At 47.9% G+C, this 14,059-nt stretch overlaps 1 protein-coding gene across 3 annotated transcripts in view; it reads left to right on the top strand.

Annotated features, from left to right (window-relative positions):
* THOC2 (THO complex subunit 2) overlaps window positions 1–14,059 on the top strand; it is a 479,267-nt gene that overhangs the window by 163,912 nt on the left and 301,296 nt on the right. The gene's annotated exons all lie outside the window — the stretch shown is intronic.

Raw genomic sequence — 14,059 nt, 5'->3', positions numbered from 1 at the left:
ATAAATGTGTGTACATTATATAAAGAATAAATGTGAATATTGACATTGATGCTTAGTCATGTATTCATATGAAGTAGAGCTTTGAAGATATTCCCATGGTATCCTAGAGGGTATGGGTCGTTGGGTCGATACAACGTAGGTCGACAGTCATTAGGTCGACGACTATTAGTCGACATTCATTAGGTCGACAGTTCAAAAGGTTGACATGAGGTTTTTTTAAAACTTTTTTTGGTGTTGTTTTCTTCGTAAAGTGATGGGGAACCCCAATTAGTGCACTGTGTCCCCTCGCTTCGGGCAACGTTACCGTTCCCAATTGTAGTCCATGTGTATCGTAAAGTATGAAAAAGTCCAAAAATTGACCTGTCGACCGAGTACATGTTGACCTAATGACTGTCGACCTAGTGACCCTTTTGACCTAATGCATGTTGACCAATAGTGGTCGACCTAATGGCTGTCGACCTAAGTAGTGTCGAACTAATGACCGTATCCCGTCCAGGAAAAAGTAATCCGTGCATTTTACTCAGATAGAAATGGGGGGGGCATGATTTAGTCATAAGATATAAAGCCATATATCTAAGGACATAATGTATGTATATGTGTGATATATATATATATGTGTGTGTGTGTGTGTATATATATATATATATATATATATATATATATATATATATTATATATATCTATCTCCCCTGAATAATGTTTACTGGTTTTCAATGGCTTGATTCTGTCTCGACTGAGAATCTTCTTAAAGAGGAGTTCTACTGAACAGTGCATTATGGTGCTATACTGCACAACATTACAGTTATGCAGTTTCCCAAAACCACCCATTACAGTCCACGTTTTAAGGATATCCATGCTTGAGTCCAGATGGTTAAATTGATGGAGGCACTAATTAAGCATTGACTTCCTAATCACCTGGACTGTAATTGGGAAACTCCACTAATGTATATATTGACATCGGGTGTCGTACGGTATGCCGGCGCTCGGGCTCACTGCGACCAGCATACTGGCGCCGGGAGCCCGACCGCCGGCATACCGACAGCGTGGCGAGCGCAAAGGAGCCCCTTGCGGACCCCCACGAGGGAGAATAGTTGTCGGTATGCCGGGTGTCGGGATTCCGGCGCCGGTATACTGTGCGCCGGGATCCCGACATTCGGCATACAGAAGACCACCCATTGACATCATCTCCTAATTAGAATGTGTTCAGTTTTCAACTTCTGAACATTCTTTTAAACATAAAATATAATCTAAACTAATCTTTTAATATAGTAAGCCTATGGGGTCGATTCAGTTCAATGTGAACAGTGTCGGGAAGGCTGTCCCAGAGCTATTCAATTGTACACACCGCTAGTTGGGAAACGCCAGTTCTCGCGCCTTAAACCTGGTGTTGAGTCTCATTAAGCGGCATTCTCTGACTTTAGTGCCTGATGCGATGCTGTTTAAGCTTCACTACAGGCAGAAAGCACCACATCACTTGTTTAGTCTGAACTCTGCTCACACCTCAGAAATAGCTCCGGGACCCTCTTTCCTGGTGCTATTAACATTCTGAAATTGAATTGAGCCCTTTGTTAGATTTAATGTACTAAATTCAAACTTTGTTTGTACTTGTCATCTTTTACATTGAAAAGGCAACTACAAAACCAAAAGTTTCATGTTTGAAGTTTTTTCCTATGACTTTTGCAATAGCACAACCAGATCCCATAGAGACTGCAGTCTATAACTAAAACTCCTTTTACACAAAGCCAAAAACTCGGGTTATTGCCAGGTCAACCCGGTCAGCTGTCCAAAAAAATATCCCGGGTCAATTTACCCGGCATTCCTGTCTGGGTCTCGACCAGGGCAGTATAAATGGGTAACCCATGTCTTCCAACCAGAGACCCGTCAACATCAATGGGAGATCCCATACTCCCAACAACAATGTCCTGCGGGTGGTCGGGAGGTTGGGGGACAGGGAGCATGCAGTCTCAGCTGCTATGCGGATAGCAGCGGTGCCGGGGTGAAGGTGACTGGATGTCGCGCTCATGAGTGCAGCGTCCATTCACTGTGCAGAAGGAGGCTGAAATAATTAGCTCCACCTGTGAACCTTTTAAAATGTGTTAGTAACTAATAAATACACCTGTTCACCTGCTGGGTTACCTGGAAAACTTTGACTATTTGGGGTCCTGAGGCCCGAGTTTGAGATTCTATGAGCCATGTTAATGGTAAACAGTGGACTTTATAATTCCTAGCTGTGATATAAAATACACTACTCAAAAAAATAAAGGGAACACTAAAATAACACATCCTAGATCTGAATGAATGAAATATTCTTATTAAATACTCTGTTCTTTACATAGTTGAATGTGCTGACAACAAAATCACACAAAAATTATCAATGTAAATCAAATTTATTAACCCATGGAGGTCTGGATTTGGAGTCGCACTTAAAATTAAAGTGGAAAAACACACTACAGGCTGAACCTACTTTGATGTAATGTCCTTAAAACAAGTCAAAATGAGACTCAGAAGTGTGTGTGGCCTCCACATGCCTGTATGACCTCCCTACAACGCCTTGGCATGCTCCTGATGAGGTGGCGGATGGTCTCCTGAGGGATCTCCTCCCAGACCTGGACTAAAGCATCCGCCAACTCCTGGACAGTCTGTGGTGCAATGTGGCGTTGGTGGATGGAGCGAGACATGATGTCCCAGATGTGCTCAATTGGATTCAGGTCTGGGGAATGGGCGGGCCAGTCCATAACATCAATGCCTTCGTCTTGCAGGAACTGCTGACACACTCCAGCCACATGAGGTCTAGCATTGTCTTGCATTAGGAGGAACCCAGGGCCAACCGCACCAGCATATGGTCTCACAAGGGGTCTGAGGATCTCATCTCGGTACCTAATGGCAGTCAGGCTACCTCTGGCGAGCACATGGAGGGCTGTGCGGCCCCCCAAAGAAATGCCACCCCACACCATTACTGACCCACTGCCAAACCGGTCATGCTGGAGGATGTTGCTGGCAGCAGAACGTTCTCCTTGGCGTCTCCAGACTCTGTCACGTCTGTCACATGTGCTCAGTGAGAACCTGCTTTCATCTGTGAAGAGCACAGGGTGCCAGTGGCGAATTTGCCAGTCTTGGTGTTCTCTGGCAAATGCCAAACGTCCTGCACGGTGTTGGCCTGTAAGCACAACCCCCACCTGTGGACGTCAGGCCCTCATACCACCCTCATGGAGTCTGTTTCTGAATCGTTTGAGTAGACACATGCCCATTTGTGGCTTGCTGGAGGTCAATTTGCAGGGCTCTGGCAGTGCTCCTCCTGTTCCTCCTTGCACAAAGGCGGAGGTAGCGGTCCTGCTGCTGGGTTGTTGCCCTCCTACGGACTCCTCCACGTCTCCTGATGTACTGGCCTGTCTCCTGGTAGCGCCTCCATGCTCTGGACACTACGCTGACAGACACAGCAAACCTTCTTGCCACAGCTCGCATTGATGTGCCATCCTGGATGAGCTGCACTACCTGAGCCACTTGTGTGGGTTGTAGACTCCGTCTCATGCTACCACTAGAGGGAAAGCACAGCCAGCTTTCAAAAGTGACCAAAACATCAGCCAGAAAGCATAGGAGCTGAGAAGTGGCCTCCTTTATTGGGGGTGTCTTGCTAATTGTCTATAATTTCCACCTGTTGTCTATTCCGTTTGAACAACAGCATGTGAAAGTGATTGTCAATCAGTGTTGCTTCCTAAGTGGACAGTTTGATTTCACAGAAGTGTGATTGACTTGTAGTTACATTGTGTTGTTTAAGTGTTCCCTTTATTTCTCTTACGTCCTAGAGGATGCTGGGGACTCCAAAAGGACCATGGTGTATAGACGGGATCCGCAAGAGCTTGGGCACACTAAAAAGACTTAATCTGGGTGTGAACTGGCTCCTCCCTCCATGCCCCTCCTCCAGACCCCAGTTAGACTTTGTGCCCAAGAGTGATTGGATGCACACTAGGGGAGCTCTACTGAGTTTCTCTAGAAAAAGACTTTTGTTAGGTTTTTTATTTTCAGGGAGACCTGCTGGCTACAGGCTCCCTACAGCGTGGGAGTGAGGGGGAGAGAAGCAGACCTACTTCTTCTTAGTTTAAGGGCTCTGCTTCTCGGCTGCTGGACACCATTAGCTCCAGAGGGTTCGATCACTTGGTGCGCCTAGCTGCTTGTTCCCGTAGCCAAGCTGTCACCACCATCACAGAAGCCAGAAGTCATAAGTCGGGTGAGTATGAGAAGAACAGAAGACTTCAGGACGGCAGAAGACTTCAGTAAAGGTACAGCACAGCGGCAACACTGTGCTCCATGCTCCCACACACATCACCAACAGTATTTCACTGGGTGCAGGGCGCTGGGGGGCGACCTTGGGGGCATGTTACTGGAGTTGAGGGCGGCATAAAGAGATTGTAGGTGCCTCGGCACCCATTACAGACCCCCGCCGGCATTTTCTTTCAATTTTGAAATTGTCGGGCCGAAGCCCGCCGGGAAGGGGGCGGAGCTTCGTCCCACAGCTCACAGGCGCCATTTTCTCCCTACACGCGGCTGAGGGATAGACGCTGATGGGACCTCCACGCTTCTCTACAAAGTAACGGGGGGCATTTCCAAAGGGGGGCCGCAGTGTGGTGCTTGAATTTAACAAAGGCAGCGCTGGGTACATATATCGTTTGTGTCGATATATGGGCGCTGGGGTGTGAGCTGGCATACTCCCTCTGTGTCCTCTCTCTGGGCTTCATTGTGGGCCTGTCACCTAGCTGGGACGTTTTGTGTGTTGGGGTGTGTCAGTACTACGTGTCGGCATGTCTGAGGCTGAATGTTATTCACCAGAGGAGGTTATTGGGGGTGTGGATGCGTGGCTATAATTGGGACTGTCGACGCAGCCGACACCTGATTTGCTAGCACTGCTCAATACGATAAATTCCAATGTAGCTTCCTTATCAAAGATGTTGGATAAGTCTGAGTCACAGACGCAGGTGTGGAAAAAGTCCATGGAAGAGGCTTTGTCTCAGGTACAGACCCCATCCGGGTCCCATAAGAGGCCATTTACTCAAGTGGTAGATACTGATACCGACACGGACTCTGATTCCGAGGTCGATTTCACTGCGGCAGTTTTACATCCACGGTTAGTTAAGAGTATTCAGTACGTGATTGTGGCTATAAAAGATGTTTTACACATTTCTGATGAACCTGCGGTACAGGAAACAAGGATTTGCTTGTTCAATGAGAAAAAACCTGAGGTGAAGTTTCCCCCCTCTCATGAAATGAATACTCATTGTGAAAAGGCTTGGGAGTCACCGGATAAGAAATGGCAGATTCCCAAGAGGATTTACATGGCGTATCCGTTCCCCTCTGATGACAGGGAAAAATGGGAGACATCTCCATATGTTGATAAAGCTCTATCCCGTTTGTCTAAGAAGGTGGCACTTCCGTCTCCTGACACGGCAGCTCTCAAAGATCCGGCGGATCGCAAGTTGGAGACGTGTCTGAAGTCCATTTTCGCTAATTCGGGGGCTTTGCTCAGACCCGCTGTGGCGTCGGTATGGGTGAGTAGTGCTATTGCTAAATGGGCTGAGAATTTAGCTAGTGATATGGATACCCTTGACAAAGATAATGTCCTTTTAACTCTCGGTTATATTAAGGACGCTGCAGATTACCTAAAGGACGCGGCGAGGGATGTCTGTCTCTTGAGTTCAAGAACCAATGCCATGTCGATATCTGCCAGGAGGGCCCTGTGGATCCATCAATGGGAACGCTGATGCCGACTCCAAGAGGTCTATGGAAGCACTACCCTTCAAAGGTACTGTCTTGTTTGGGGACGGCTTGGCGGACCTGGTCTCGACCGCGACTGCGGGTAAGTCCTCTTTTCTTCCTTATGTGCCCACACAACAGAAGAAGGCACCACATCAGCAAATGCAGTCCTTTCGTCACAATAAATACAGGCGTGGAAAAGGTTTGGCCCTTCCTCGCTTCAAAGGGTAGAGGAAGGGGAAGGAAACCTCCTGCAGGCTCAGGTGCACAGGACCAAAAGTCCTCCCCTGCTGCTACCAAGTCCACCGCATGACGCTGGGGCTTCCCTGGGGGAGTCCGGACGGTGGGGGGCCGTCTTCGGATATTCAGTCAGGTCTGGATTCAATCAGACCTGGATCCTTGGGTGTTAGAGATCGTGTCTCAAGGATACAAACTGGAGTTTCAGGAGATGCCCCCTCACCGGTTCTTCATTACGGCATTACCAGTAGTTCTTCCGGACAGGGAGGTGGTGCTAGCAGCAATTCAAAAATTGTGTCTACAGAGGGTCATTATTCCCGTTCCCTCGTCCCAGCGGGGGGAGGGGTTCTACTCGAGCCTCTTTGTGGTGCCGAAACCAGACGGTTCGGTCAGACCAATTCTAAATCTAAAATCCCTCAATCCATACTTGAAAGTGTTCAAGTTCAAGATGGAATCCCTTCGAGCGGTGATTGCCAGCCTGGAGGGGGGGGGGGGGGATTTTATGGCGTCAGTCGACATAAAGGATGCCTACTTACATGTGCCGATATATCCTCCTCATCAGGCTTTTCTCAGGTTTTCGATACAGGATTCTCATTACCAATTTCAGACGTTGCCGTTTTGGGCTTTCCACGGCTCCGAGGATTTTCACCAAAGTCATCGCGGAAATGAAGGTTCTTCTTTGCAAACAAGGGGTTTCAATTATCTTGGACGATCTCCTGATAAAGGCGAGGTCCAAGGAACGGTTGCTGAGAAGTGTAGAGTTGTCACTGTCGGTTCTGCGACAGCACGGTTGGGTGCTCAATTTGCCAAAATCCCAGTTGATTCTGACCACTTGGCTTCTTTTTCTGGGCATGATTCTGGACACGGATTTACAGAAGGTATTTCTTCCAGAAGAAAAGGCACTGGAAATGCTGACGATGGTCAGGGAACTTCTGAGGCCGACGAGTGTGTCGATCCATCATTGTACTCGGGTTCTGGGGAAGATGGTTGCGGCGTACGAAGCCATACCATTTGTCAGGTTTCACGCCCTGGTGTTTCAGTGGGACTTGCTGAGCAAATGGTCCGGGTCTCACCTGCACATTCACCGGAAGATAAGTTTATCTCCCAGAGCCAGAATTTCTCTCCTGTGGTGGCTACAAGGTCATCACCTCCTAGGGGGACGTCGATTCGGTATCCAGGATTGGGTACTTCTGACAACAGATGCAAGTCTCCGATGCTGGGACGCAGTCACCCAAGGAAGAAACTTCCAGGGAAAATGGTCGCTCCAGGAAGCCTGTCTCCACATAAATATTCTCGAGCTAAGAGCCATTTACAACGGCCTGCTACAAGCAAGAAGCCTTCTTCAGGGTCGTCCTGTCCTGGTACAGTCGGACAACATCACAGCGGTGGCACATATAAACCGTCAAGGCGGAACAAGGAGCAGAGCGGCAATGGCGGAGGCCACAAAAATCCTTCGCTGGGCGGAACAACACGTGAGCGCACTGTCAGCGGTCTTCCTACCGGGGGTGGACAACTGGGAAGCAGATTTCCTCAGCAGACACGATCTCCATCCGGGAGAGTGGACTCTTCACCAAGAGGTATTTGCACAGGTGACAGAACGCTGGGGAATTCCGTTGGTCGACATGATGGCATCTCGTCTCAAAAAGAAGCTCCCGAGGTATTGTTCCAGGTCAAGGGACCCCCAAGCCAGTGCAGTGGACGCCCTGGTGTCTCCGTGGGTGTTCCAGTCGGTGTATGTGTTCCCTCCTCTTCCTCTCATTCCAAAGGTACTGGGGATCATTCGCTGTGCAAGGGTTCAGGCGATTCTCGTCGTCCCAGACTGGCCAAGAAGGGCCTGGTACCCGGATCTTCAGGACTTACTGGTGGAAGATCCTTGGCCGCTTCCTCTAAGAGAATATCTGTTGTTGCAGGGTCCATGCGTGTTTCCAGACTGATAAAGCCTATTCTTTACCTTATAACATTCACTATATATTTGTACCAGACTCAGTACGCAATTGGCGTATGAAGTACCGTAATGGTACGCTTATAGCGTAGCAGACGCTGTGCCCACGAGAACACGAGCGGCGCAGACGCTCACAGAATGAGACTCAGTAAACCTTGCTAGCAACACACTGAAAGGATATGCTTATGCTGTAAACCTTATTACTGTAATATTAACACAATGCAACGCTGATTAACCCTTATCATATGAAAGCTGTTGGAGCGATTAAGACGCTCAGAAACCCTATATAATAACTAGTAAAACACACACTCCTTGCTAAGGTTCCAAAACCTTTACTTACGATAATTTGTATGAAAAAGGGGAAAACAGTTAACAGCTTATACACTACAAGACTAACATTAATACCTAAACAGAATATCTAGACATGAATATACAATAGCGGCATAATCATAAACAATAACAGTGAGAGAGAGAGAGAGTGTATGGCAAATACAGACAGAGAATAAGGTGGTCACAGAGAAACTTACACACGTGGGAATGACTTCGCCGGCGCAACCTGGACCAGGGCTCTAGCCTTCAGTGTGAAAACCTTGCAGAGTCTTGTGTCACCAAGCCTATTGCAAGCTATATTTATTTACTAACTCAAGACTTACTACAATAGATACTGCGTGCTCTTTTTCCATTGGTTAGGGGGTGGGACATGTACTGCACCTGGGATCATTGGTTAGTTCAAGAAGTGGGCGATGGCTAGGACTTGTTAGTATTCTAAATTCCTCTTTGTCTGATTATATTGAGGAAAGCTATTGTTTTGGATCTTCCAAACAAACTCTGTCTCTGGGCTTTGTTTACCCCACCTTCAGTTGAGACAATTGACTACTCAGCACTCATTATTCTGGAGAGAAACCTGGTTCTATTCATAAACAAAGGTGTAAGCCCTCTTCATAGAATCTCAAAGCTTAGTGTAAATAAGGCTATTGTATTCAGTCTGTGGGAAAGAAATGACTGAATTCCATTCACCTACCCTGCACTTATGTGTAATTTATTCGGAATACAATTAATCTTATTTTCTACTTCTGTGCATAACTATGCGTAAGAACATGTGAATCCCTCCCAACTATCATAGGCACAACACCCCTTCAATACCCCACAGCTGGACACCAAATACTACCCTCCAACCTTTGTCTGAGCCCTCCCAGCATGCAAAGAGGAATCTCTCTGTCCAAGAAGTTTAAACTTACCATACTTGCTGACATTGTTAAGGGGAATATTAACTATAAAACGCATTATATTGGTTAAATATGTAGCGATTGAGTCGCTCGCTAGTCGCACACAAACACCGCCGTAAATACCCATCTCCTTGCGCAGGCGACGTCAGAGCGTCCCTTACGCAACCTGGGGGGATGCGTACGCACGGGGGAGTCCGTGCACGAGCAGCGGGCACGTGCATTGGGGTTAATACAAGGCATATGAATCATGATATTTTTCGACTCTGACAAGACTTACCGCGGCTGCGTTTGACGGCATGTAGGTTGAGCGCCAGATCTTAGCTCGTAAGGGTATTCCCTGGGAGGTCATTCCAACTCTCATTAAGGCTAGGAAGGAGGTTACGGCGAAACATTATCACCGTATTTGGAGGAAGTATGTTTCCTGGTGTGAGTCTAAAATGGCTCCTGCGGAAGATTTTCACTTGGGTCGCTTTCTCCACTTTTTACAGGCGGGCGTAGAAGCAGGCCTGAAATTGGGTACCATCAAAGTGCAGATTTCGGCTTTGTCTATTTTCTTTCAAAAAGAATTAACTGCCCTCCCAGAGGTTCAGACCTTTGTGAAAGGAGTAATGCATATCAATCCTCCGTTTGTACCTCTTGTAGCTCCATGGGACCTTACGGTCTTACGGTTTCTCATGTCTTCCTTGTTTGAACCTTTGCGTAAGGTTGAGTTGAAGTTTCTCACTTGGAAGTTGGTTATGCTTTTGGCACTGGCATCTGCCAGGCGGGTGTTAGAGTTGGCGGCTTTATCTCATAAGAGCCCGTACTTAATTTTTCATTCGGATAGGGCGGAATTGAGGACTCGTCAACAATTTCTACCGAAGGTGGTTTCTTCATTTCACATTAACCAACCTATTGTGGTTCCGGTGGCTACGGAAGCGGTGGCGATTCCAAAATCTCTGGATGTTGTAAGAGCGTTGAAGATCTACGTTTCTAGGACAGCTGTTGCTAGGAAGACTGAGGCGTTGTTTGTCTTGTATGCTGCCAACAAGATTGGTCATCCCGCTTCAAAACAGACTATTGCACGCTGGATTTGCAGTACGATCCAGCAGGCTCACTCTTCGGTCGGACTACCGGTGCCGAAGTCCGTAAAAGCCCATTGTACCAGGAAGGTGGGCTCATCTTGGGCGGCTGCCCGAGGCGTTTCGGCGTTACAACTTTGCCGAGCGGCTACTTGGTCGGGGTCTAACACATTTGCTAAGTTCTATAAGTTTAATACCCTGGCCGATGAGGACCTGGCGTTTGCTCAGTCGGTGCTGCAGAGTCGTCCGCCCTCTCCCATCTGTTCTGGAGCTTTGGTATAATCCCCATGGTCCTTTTGGAGTCCCCAGCATCCTCTAGGACGTAAGAGAAAATAGGATTTTGGTACTTACCGATAAATCCTTTTCTCCTTGTCCGTAGAGGATGCTGGGCGCCCGTCCCGGTGCGGACTATTACTTGCAGTGTTTTTTTTGCTGGTTAAATTGGTTTATACACGGGTTGTGTATTGTTTATTGCAGCTTGTTGCTGGTGTTAATGCATACTGTTATCTGGTTTAAAGTTACTCCGGTTGTACGGTATGTTTGTGGTGTGGGCTGGTAGTTTTGTAGCCCTTAGTTTAAACAAAAATCTTTCCTTGAAATGTCCGTCTCTCCTGGGCACAGTTCTTATAACTGGGGTCTGGAGGAGGGGCATGGAGGGAGGAGCCAGTTCACACCCAGTTTAAGTCTTTTTAGTGTGCCCAAGCTCCTGCGGATCCCGTCTATACCCCATGGTCCTTTTGGAGTCCCCAGCATCCTCTACGGACTAGGAGAAAAGGATTTATCGGTAAGTACCAAAATCCTATTTCTCTGACGTCCTAGTGGATGCTGGGAACTCCGTAAGGACCATGGGGAATAGCGGCTCCGCAGGAGTCTGGGCACATCTAAAGAAAGCTTTAGGATCACCTGGTGTGCACTGGCTCCTCCCCCTATGACCCTCCTCCAAGCCTCAGTTAGAGCTCTGTGCCCGAACGAGAAGGGTGCACACTAGGGGCTCTCCTGAGCTCTTTGTGAAAGTTTTAGTTTAGGTTTATATTTTCAGTGAGACCTGCTGGCAACAGGCTCACTGCATCGAGGGACTAAGGGGAGAAGAAGCGAACTCACCTGCGTGCAGAGTGGATTGGGCTTCTTGGCTACTGGACATTAGCTCCAGAGGGACGATCACAGGTTCAGCCTGGATGGGTCCCGGAGCCGCGCCGCCGGCCCCCTTACAGAGCCAGAAGAGCGAAGAGGTCCGGAAAATCGGCGGCAGAAGACGATCCTGTCTTCAGATAAGGTAGGGCACAGCACCGCAGCTGTGCGCCATTGCTCTCAGCACACTTCACACTCCGGTCACTGAGGGTGCAGGGCGCTGGGGGGGCAGCGCCCTGAGACGCAATAAATCGATAAAAACCTTATATGGCTAAAATAAATGCATCACATATAACTCCTGGGCTATATGGATGCATTTAACCCCTGCCAAAACATACAGAAAAACGAATGATAAGGACGCCGAGAAAGGGGCGGAGCCTATCTCCTCAGCACACTGGCGCCATTTTCCCTCACAGCTCAGTTGGAGGGAAGCTCCCTGGCTCTCCCCTGCAGTCACTACACTACAGAAAGGGGTTAAAAAAGAGAGGGGGGCACAAATTAAGCGCAGTATAAACAATACAGCAGCTATAAAGGGAAAAATACTTATATAAGGTTATCCCTGTATATATATAGTGCTCTGGTGTGTGCTGGCAAACTCTCCCTCTGTCTCCCCAAAGGGCTAGTGGGGTCCTGTCCTCTATCAGAGCATTCCCTGTGTGTGTGCTGTGTGTCGGTACGTTTGTGTCGACATGTATGAGGAGAAAAATGATGTGGAGACGGAGTAGAGTGTCTGTAATAGTGTTGTCACCCCCTAGGGGGTCGACACCTGAGTGGATGTACTGTTGAAATTGCGTGACAGTGTCAGCTTTGTATTAAAGACAGTGGTTGACATGAGACAGCCGGCTACTCAGCTTGTGCATGTCCAGACGTCTCATACAGGGGCTCCAAAGCGCCCGTTACCTCAGATACAGACGCCGACACGGATACTGACTCCTGTGTCGACGGTGAAGAGACAACCGTGATTTCCAATAGGGCCACACATTGCATGATTGAGGCAATGGAAAATGTTTACACTTTTCTGATAATATGAATACCACCAAAAAAGGGGTATTATGTTTGGTGAGGAAAAACTTCCTGTAGTTTTCCTGAATCTGAGAAATAAAATGAGGTGTGTGATGATGCGTGGGTTTCCCCCCGATAACAATTGATAATTTCTAAAAAGTTATTGGCAGTATACCTTTTCCCGCCAGAGGTTAGGGTGCGTTGGGAAACACCCCCTAGGGGGGATAAGGCGCTCACACGCTTGTAAGAACAAGGGCTCTATCCTCTCCTGAGATGGCCGCCCTTAAGGATCCTGCTGATAGAAAGCAGGAGGGTATCCTAAAATGTATTTACACACATACTGGTGTTATACTGCGACCAGCAATCGCCTCAGCCTGGATGTGCAGTGCTGGGTTGGCGTGGTCGGATTCCCTGACTGGAAATATTGATATCCTAGATAAGGACAGTATATTATTGCCTATAGAGCAATTAAAAGATGCATTTCTATATATGCATGATGCACAGCGGAATATTTGCCGACTGGCATCAAGTATAAGTGCGTTGTCCAATTCTACCAGTAAAGTGGTCAGGTGATGCGGATTCCAAACGGCATTTGGAAGTATTGCCTTAAAAAAAGGGGATGTACCCCTGGTCGCCTCTCAAAATAAGACGCCGTATTATCAGGCGCAGTTCTGGTTGGCAAGCGGACAAAAGGGTTCCTCTTTTCTGCACGTGACAGAGGGAGAGGAAAATGGCTGCAGAGATCAGCCAGTTCCCAGGAACAGAAACCCTTTTCTGCCTCTGCCAAGCCCTCAGTATGACGCTAGGGCTTTACAAGTTCAGGCACGGTGGGGGCCCGTTCTCAATGGATTTCAGTGCGCAGTGGGCTCACTCGCAAGTAGACCCCTGGATCCTTCAGGTAATATTTTCAGGGGTACAAATTGGAATTCGAGACGTATTCCCCTCGCCGTTTCCAAAAGTCTGTTTTACCGACGTCTCCCGCTGACAGGGAGGCAGTTTTGGAAGCCATTCACAAGCTGTATTCCCAGCAGGTGATAATTAAGGTACCCCTCCTGCAACAGGGAACGGGGTATTATTCCACACTATTGTGGTACCGAAGCCAGACGGCTCGGTGAGACCGATTTTAAAATCTAAAATCTTTGAACACTTACATACAGAGGTTCAAATTCAAAATTGAGTCACTCAGAGCAGTGATTGCAAACCTGGAAGAAGGGGACTACATGATGTCTCGGGACATCAGGGATGCTTACCTTCATGTCAAAATTTACCCTTCTCACCAAGGGTATCTCAGGTTATGGTACAGAACTGTCACTATCAGTTCAGACGCTGCCGTAGGGATGGTCCACGGCACCCCGGGTCTTTACTGAAGTAATGACCGAAATGATGATATTCCTTCGAAGGAAGGGAATTTTAGTTATCCTTTACTTGGACGATTCCCTGATAAGGGTAAGATCCAGGGAACAGTTGGAGATCGGTGTAGCACTATCTCAGGTAGTGTTGCGGCAGCACGATTGGATTCTCAATATTCCAAAATCGCAGCTGGTTCCGAAGACTTGTCTTCTGTTCCTAGGGATGATCCTGGACACAGTCCAGAAAGAAGGTGTTTCTCCCGGAGGAGAAAGCCAGGGAGTTATCCGAGCTAGTCAGGAACCTCCTAAAACCGAACCAAGTCTCACTGCATCAATGCACAAGGGTTCTGGGTAAAAATGGTGGCTTCC

This window comes from Pseudophryne corroboree, chromosome 8 (genome assembly GCF_028390025.1).
Source record: "Pseudophryne corroboree isolate aPseCor3 chromosome 8, aPseCor3.hap2, whole genome shotgun sequence".
NCBI lineage: Eukaryota > Metazoa > Chordata > Amphibia > Anura > Myobatrachidae > Pseudophryne > Pseudophryne corroboree.
Note: the sequence above shows the minus strand (reverse complement) of the source record. Positions and strands in the feature narration are given on the sequence as shown.